Source organism: Microtus ochrogaster, chromosome 15 (assembly GCF_000317375.1).
Source record: "Microtus ochrogaster isolate Prairie Vole_2 chromosome 15, MicOch1.0, whole genome shotgun sequence".
In the NCBI taxonomy this organism is placed as follows: domain Eukaryota; kingdom Metazoa; phylum Chordata; class Mammalia; order Rodentia; family Cricetidae; genus Microtus; species Microtus ochrogaster.
Window position 1 is genome coordinate 41,755,219 of NC_022017.1, and position 8,742 is coordinate 41,763,960.

The window sequence follows — 8,742 nt, forward strand, 5'->3', positions numbered from 1 at the left end:
TTAAATTAGTTCTTAGATGACCTTCCACCCTCACACATGTACACACACACACACACACACACACAAAGGGGGGGGGGGTCCTCCAGATAATTTTCATTGCAAGAGTCATGAAATTTTGCTTGTTGTTTAATTCCTTTGGTCTAATTCGTGTAACCTCTCTGATCGTTGAATTGAGACTATCCTCTGGAGCCTGGTGGAGTCACCAGTGGGTACAAACTGAAAACAAAGACTCTCTTGCCCGGAATTAAAAGCAAAGGAAGTAATTTAGTTGTGACCTTCTGAATCCTCTCCTAGATTTTGTCTTGCTGTGGAAAGGCTCCTTGCCATGTAGAGCAAGCAAGTCACTCATATTTGTTGAGAGTCCTGTATGAAGGACTGTATGCTGTCCATAAGACTGCATTTGACAGCCCTTCTCCCTAACTCCTGGTTCATACAGTCTTTCTCCCTGTGACACAATGTCCACTAAGTCTTGGACGAGATGACATAAGTGCTTTGGTTGTGGCTGAGCACCCAACTACCACATTCTGGAAACCTTGTGTAGCTATAAGACTTCGCCTTCATCAGTATGCCCTGGAAACAGAAGTTTCTCTCCTTAAACCTGGGAGTGGTAATTGTCTTGCTCTCTTGTTTATGCCAACCTCAAACTCCTAATTCTTGTGCCTCAGCCTCCTCATTGCTGGAACTAAAGAAATTCAACACCATGCCTAGTTAGGGAGCAGATAATTTTCACCTATGGTCATCAATGTAGGACCCAGCCATGATAAGCTTAATAGAGGGCTGAGTTTCAGTAGTTTACCCTGAGACAATACCTGGTTCAGATAAAGACCACAAACTGAGATGACCCAGGCACCACCCAGGAACAGACCATCCAAAGGAAACCAACCATTGTAGATAAGGATCACCTGACAGCATACACCTATTGCTTTTTACCAGGACACCCCTAGACAAATGTCAGCAAATCAGGGGTCCTAGAAATCCCTCACCCCACCTTTGCTACTATAAAAACCCAACTCTAACTTAGCCCAGGAATCTCCAATTACTCCAATACTTTGGACACAAGGAGAGACCGAGTTTGCAAACTTGTGTAAAAATAAAGGCTTTTTGCTTTTACATACATGACTCAGTCTCCTAGTTGGTTTTGGGGGGAACTCTGTTATCTGGGTATAACAATCAATATAATGTATAGTAGAGATTTCCATAAATAAATATATGTTCATGAACGTATCCAAGTACCCTTGTATATCATATGAAAATAAGAGGCATAGATATATAAATACAAAAGTATGTTTAACAAGTAATATTTTGCTGTTTCATCTAATTTAAATATGATCTAGGGAAGTGGTGAATATCAATTAATTTAATTGAGCAACATTGTAAGGTTTTAAAGTTGTCAAACATCTTGGAAACAGTCTTCAATCTAGCATACTATTAAAGATAGAACCAAACATGACTGGGAAAAAAATTCAGTGAAATGATTATTAAAGATATTCTGTTATACTCACAGATAGATGATACCTAGCCCACTTGTCATCAGTGCGGCATCATCCATCAACTGACCTGGCCTGGGAGTTGCATTGCTCAAGACTCCAAATCCCAGCATGCCGGGTTCTGACCCCTCCCAGGGGGAGGGTCAGGACCACTCGCACAGGGTATTTAAGTGGGTTCCCAGAGGAGGAACACGTGATCCTGGGTTTGCATGTGCTCCTCGATTTTCTGTCTCCCCTGTCATGCTCTCAGACACCCGAGAGTGCTGCACTTAATAAAATATGGGCATTTTAATTTGGTTTAATCTGTTTTAATTGGATTTTAAATTCAGAATTTTTAAGACAGCGGAGCAGCTCGTCTTAGGATTTTTTTTCCTAACACTTACCTATTGCATGAACATGAATTTGTACTTGCAGGTATACATTTTACCATATGGAAATTAGAAGTTCAGTTTTTCGTTTCTGTGAGTTTTTGGAATATTCCTTTTATATAAGAACTATTGAGGGCAATGATATGGCTTAGCATATAAGGGCACTTGGCTACCAAGCATGACTGGAATTCAATCACTGGGACCACCGTGGAGTCAGAAAAGAACTGGCTCCTTCGAGTTTTCCTCTTGTTATGCTTGGTTAGGCTTTGGGTTGTTTCCATGGTCTCTTACCCAGAAACTAACTGAAAATAAAGACTCACACAGCTCTGCAAACAAAATAAGGCAAGTTTATTATGATTGAAGCAGATTCGAAAGAAATATACTGTTAAGGCTGACAGTGGGCCCAATAAAGTAAGGATAGTCAAGGAGTCTAAAGAAAAGCAGGGCTGAACACACAGGAGAATTTTCTGGGTGGTTCTGTGTTTTAACTAATAAAACATGTCACATATTTATTTTTCCTATTGCACATGTCCCATAATGTGTCTGATTGTAATCACATATAAATCTAATTAGAGAAAGGCAGAGACTGTAAGTATGCTACTCTTTCTAAAAGTTCACTAGAAGGACACAGTTTGCCTTAATGTGCAAGCATCAAAAACCAAACTTGGCCCTTCTTTGCTCTTCTACTCTTCACACCAGAGATATTAGTAATTCACTTGAATAGAAACTGTCTAAATTTGATTGCTGTTATAAGTGAAGAAACTGAAACTCTTCTTTAGAGAGAATGTGCTTTAGCTTAATGCAGGTTTGGCATTAACAGGGTTTGGGGTTTCTTTGTGCAATGTTTAGAAAGAAAGGTGTATGCATATATCATGTCTAAGCTACAAGTAAAACAGATGGATGTGTATAATGCAAAACCAAACAGGGTCCCAGACCACTAACTTATTCCCTGTGCTTGTCTGCCTCAACTTCCCTCTGAGAGACTTTCACCCTAATTCATTAGGAAAGCTGAAGGCAGGTGGTCAGTCATCTTGTAACTGCTTCATGCTGACTAGGGGTGTAGAGCTGAGGAAGGCAGAAAAGTCTCTCCTATTCTGTCTCTAATGCTATTATGTCTCCTAAGGACCCATTGGAAAACATACACAAAATTTCTCAGCCTGGTTGTCCAAGGTCTAGATAATGTATTGTCTGGCCATGGTCAACCAATTTTCCCTCTTTGTTCCTTGTGGAATCTGTTGCTGAAGGACCTTCTATCTATAAATTGATCTATTGAACTGTGGAAGATGTATGCCATATATATGCACATATATGTACATATATGAATCACATATGCGTATCTTAGATGATACATATGTGTTATATGATGTATGCCACGTATATGTCATATACATGATGTATGTACATAGATACACATATCACATATACAATGTATATCCATCATATATCACATATGCATCGCATGTATCGTGTATCATATGTGATTATATATATACAAATAAGAAGAGAATCAAAGAGAGGAGGAATTATCCCTTGGAAATGCCAGTAGTATTTACTTTGCCAACTCATAGTTGAAACACCAGTAAGTAGGCTCTTAGTTGTATCCACGACTCTGAAGATGTTTTTGATATTTTGTTGTATTTTTCCAGGTTTATTAATAAAAGAAGTATCCATCATAGAGTTATGAAAAAGGTGCCTTTTGTAGTGCAGTAAGTCTAAAGAACTTTTTAGGATCACCCCCACAAGGGTTTTATTTGAGCTTGAATTTGACCCTAAGCAGTCTCTTTCATGGTCGTGGTGGTTTCTTCTGACAATTGCTCAAGGCTGCATCCAGTATGATATCTGGTTAGTAGGCCAGGGTTCATATCTCCAGGCATTGTCTGAACTTTGGAGGTCCCATCAAAGTCACCCCCAATTATCGCTGTTATTATTTTGGCTTGAAATAATATTTTATCCCGAAACTCATTTTCTTTCTTCCTTTAGGTTCTGATTTCTACAGACAGTGAAGGCCAGGCCCAATAACTGATTTGGTGGATCTGGGCTTCCGTATGTAATCTTTGTAGTTCATTTCTTGTATCAGAAACAGATCAGATGATGAACTATTGTCCCATTAACGCTTTTTCCTCCAGAGTTATAGGATCAGTATTAGTGTATTTGCTGAAAGCTTACTAGAATCTGGATGTTACGGGTCAGCAAATTCATCTTCTTTAGCTATGAATTATATTCATGGATGAATTATCTTATGAAGCCACAGTTGTGACTGGAGTGGAAGATCAAAGCAGAAGCAATAATCTCTCTAAACCAATGGTCACAACCTCTTTGGGAAGTCAAACCACCCTTTTCCAGGGGTCACATATCAGATATCCTGCATATCAGATATTTACAGTATGATTCATAACAGTAACAAGATTAGAGTTATGAAATAGCAACAAGAAATCATGGTTTTTTAGTAAGACAACGGCAGAATTTCCAGCTTTCCCTTTGGAAATCTCTCTACTTTTATTATAAACAAGTACCTTAGGTTTGTCCTTTTTCCTCCACTGAGTAAGAATCTCCAGAAATTTTGATCCCATCTATATTTTTTCCTTAGTATTATAATCCACATGAGGTGGAGCAGCAGTTGTTGTATTCTTGGCTGTCATATCTACCTCCTTTCTATTTATCCCATCTTTATAATAGTGCAGAGAGTAGCAAGACATTCCTCCTCCAGTACATATCAATTGACACGGTCAGAGTCTGAAACACACTGACAAATTCATCTGCATCTTCAGAATAAGCATTCAATTTCCCCTTCATTGCTGGATATCTTCCACTAAAAGGGTCACCTGCACTGTAGGAATTTCTCTGGGCCCAATTACCTCCTTTACCAAAAAAGGCAGCTTCTTCTGCCTTACATGGGGTTTGCCCTGCAAGTGTTAAAGAACAGTTGAAGTTCTGCTTCCCAAAGGGATCATCACCAAGTACAGGAGGAGACTGGGATTTTTTTCCTTGTGACATGAGAGGGCCACCAGGAATTACTCCAAAGAGAGAGGAATGGTGAACACCCCTAAGAGATAAGAGGACCATAAAATAGAGGGCCCTCCAATGCATTTAGATTTTCTTCCTTTATTTTCACATTTCCTTTGCAGAGGTAGTGATAGTATAGAACCATAAAAACCCGCATATGTAGCCTCTCGGACCACTTCCCCAGTCTTCTACAGTAATCATCTAATGGCATTGGATAAAGGATAATGCTATTGTTAAGGCTGCCCTTTGAGGCCCACATTCTTCTACATCCCAACTAATATTGTAACTCACGTGTTTTTTTCTAGGTTAAACTTCTGCCAAAGGGTAAGGATATACCTGAGAGGCAGAGGACAGTAAAATAATAGATTGCCCCATGAGAACTTGTAATGGAGAGAAGAGGCAAAAAAAAAAATGGAGAATGCTAACCTGTTTCCATAAAAAGGGAGTCCACTTGAGAGGGAAGAATGGGACGTGGATGTGAGTTCCCAGGGCACTCCCTGTGGAATCTGAACATCCTCAGTGCATCAGTTAAACTCAATATTGACGCTCCTTAGGCATCCTTGGCCTTGGAAACAATTTTCTTCCTTTTAGCTTCGTTTTTAGCTGTGGTACCCCTTGATGAAGGCATAGCCTTTTAGCCACCCTCCAATTGAGGTACCTGGTCTCTTGCCAACGAGCCTCTTGAGAAAGGCGTTGGATCATGTGTCGAGTTACTGCCTGAATGAGGGTTGGAGGAGAAGTTCTATCTATAGTTGGGAATGGTGCATGGTTATTACTATAATAATTACAATCTGATCCTGGCAGGCCGTATACTAGGTTAAGTAAGTCAATAAAGGTCCATGATATCAAAATGTCTTCTCCAAAAAGAGGTTGGTGGGAAACCAACATTTGAGAGGGACATAACATAAGGTGATTCATAAGTTTGGCCCAAGTAAAGAGTGATTCTTCCCTAAGTAAGGCAGGAGGATTAGCCCAGTCTAGAGAACAGAAATGCATGGTCCCTGAAACATTGAACCTAGAGTTTCTGTTATTGAAGGAGCGCGAGGTCCCCAGAGTTTAATAATGAGCTGTTTGAAGAAGTCACATGACATTACATCGCAGAAAATGGGGCTAACATCACACATATTGGTGTTAACAAAGAACGGATGCTTGAAAGCCAGGAGAAGTCTTCAAACAAGGTCAGCAGAAGGAGGCGACCCTATTGGAGAAAAGTGCGGGTTGCCTCAATGAATTAGTGCTCAGTCTTTTGTGTTTCTTTCCAACCATTGACTTGCCTATGCAGCCTAGCCTAGGGACTACTCAAGCAGTACTGCAAAGTATGTCCCTAGCGTTTGACTTTCAAGAATAGAGTTAAACTTGCAGAACCACTTTCAGAAGAAAATGAAATGGAGAAGGAAAAAAAATATACATCAATTCTAAGGAGGTGCAAGAGTTTGGTTTTGCTCCAGAGAGCAGAAATAATACTTTTATGAGGAAGGGGAGTTTACCTTGAAGTTGGTTGGGGAAAAACACGGCTTGCTTCTTCCCTTTGTTTTCTTTCCTGTCTGGCAAAGAAGATGGTGGAAGAAATCCAGCCACAGTCACCTGTATTTCATAGTGCAAGGAGAACACAGTCTGATGGTCTTTTCAACCGAACTAATTAATTCAACTTGCCATTATAGTCATAGATAACCAAATGAAAGGGAGGGCCACAATGTAATGATGGAAGTATTTAGCAGTAACATAGTAATATAGAATTGGTTTTCTTACCTCCTGACTGGCTCAGAAAATATTTTCCTAGTAGCTACAAATTTTTCAAGTTGCATTTAGAGAAAAATAAGACAAATAGAAAAGAGATACTAACTCAATTCTCTGTCACTGTTTGTCTGAAGGAGACAAAAATATTTATAAACCATTAATTCATTTGCAGAGAGCACTAAATGACCATAAGATAAACAAAATCCATCACTGAAACCCAACTAAAAATTCACAAAATGTACCAGTAAACCCTTAGCTGCCGCCAACAGAATGGAGCCTGGAGCACAGGGTTTGGACTTTGACTCACCTGTGTGTGTCAGTGATTTGGGTAGAAACAGAGTTTCCACACTCCTGGCAGCCTTGTTACCTGGTAGAAGACATGAGGATCTTAGGGCAAGTTCCACATCCTGAGTTACAGCACCACACTGCTAAGCCTAAACCAGATAAAGAAAGGAACTTACTCACATTACTGTAATAGTGAAACTACCTCTGAGCTGGCTGGAACTCACTGAAGGGACTGCCAGAGTCTGCAGGAGCTTTTATAGATCATAGCTGATCATGTTATCACAGGATGTGATGTGATCTGTAGTCGTTAACCACAACACATATTCAGTTAGTGAATAACAGGAAATGTTTACAAAAATGATGAGTTGGTGCTAATAAACAGGAAATAAAGAGCAAGATGTTGAAGAATCAAGGTTTTTTTCACCTCCCACTCACATCTGACACGTAACTGATACTTGTTATGTAGGCCAGCAGGCTAGCTTCAGATCTGCGGCAACCTTCCTGCCTCTGCCTCCCAGTGATTGCACAACCATGCACATCTTTCCACAGCTCTTTATTTGCATTAATCTAGGCCGAATTTGCATATGACCTTTGTCCCGTAGAACAACTCTGTCCTAAATAGCTTCTCGTTCTTTCTCTCTCTCTCCATCCCTCCCTCCGTCCTTCCCTCCCTCCCTTTCTCTCTTTCACAATTCAGTTTCTTCAGAAACAGCAGAAGGAGCTAAAGCAAAAATATTATTTTATTATATTACCAATCTTATTTCTTTCTTTTTTTTTTTCGAGATAGGATTTCTCTGTATAACAGCCCTAGCTGTCCTCACACTCACAGAGATCCGCCTGCCTCTGCCTCCCAAATGCTGGGATTTAAGGCGTGCGCCACCAGCGCCGGCAATATTACCAATCTCTTAAAAAAGACTTTGGGTGAGTGGCATGACTCAGTCAGTAAAATAGCCTATAGCCAAGCCTGACTTAAGTCTGACTCCCAGGACCCATATGGTGAAGGAGAGAATCAACTATTACAAGTTGTCCCTCTTCCCTTCACACACACACACGCACACACACACGCACGCACGCACGCACACACACACACACACACACACACATACACACACACACACATTAGGGCTCTCACATGTGCACACACATAGGTAAACAAATGCAATAATTTTTAAATGTTTGTATAGCTCCTAGTTGCTTTCCAAAGCATCTATGCTATAGAGCGTGGGAACGAGACCCTTTATCATCTGACTCACCTCACTTTAGCCACTTTCTACAGCCCAGTTCTGTTGACAACCAGTTACTACTCCCACTCCATGTCTGTTTCCACACCCAGCCATGACGTATGGTTTTCCTTCGGCTTCAGAGGCCTTCCTTTTATCTTGATAAGTCCTGATGTCTGAATATTGGAATTTTAACAGTTCTACTGCCTTAGAACGGCTCCTACTGATAATGACAATATACCACAGATTGGACAACCCTTATATGGAAAATAGGTCCATTTGGGGCTCATGGATCTGAAATCCAAGGCCAGGAATCCGCAGTTGATGATAGTCTTCTTTCTGGTAGAACCAACGGCAATACCAAGTATAATGGATAACTAGGGTTGCCAAATTTGACTGTTTTGAAAAATGCCTAAAAATTTGCTAACTCACTCGTCAAGGTATGTCTGTGATGGTATTTCCATATTATCAAAGGGAGAAAAACGTGGGCAGTTGTGTCCCGTTGTTTTGGATCCTTGATCAATAAAAAGGAGGCAAGGGCCGGGCGGTGGTGACGCACGCCTTTAATCCCAGCACTCTGGAGGCAGAGGCAGGTGGATGTCTGGGAGTTCGAGGCCAGCCTGGTCTACAAGAGCTAGTTCC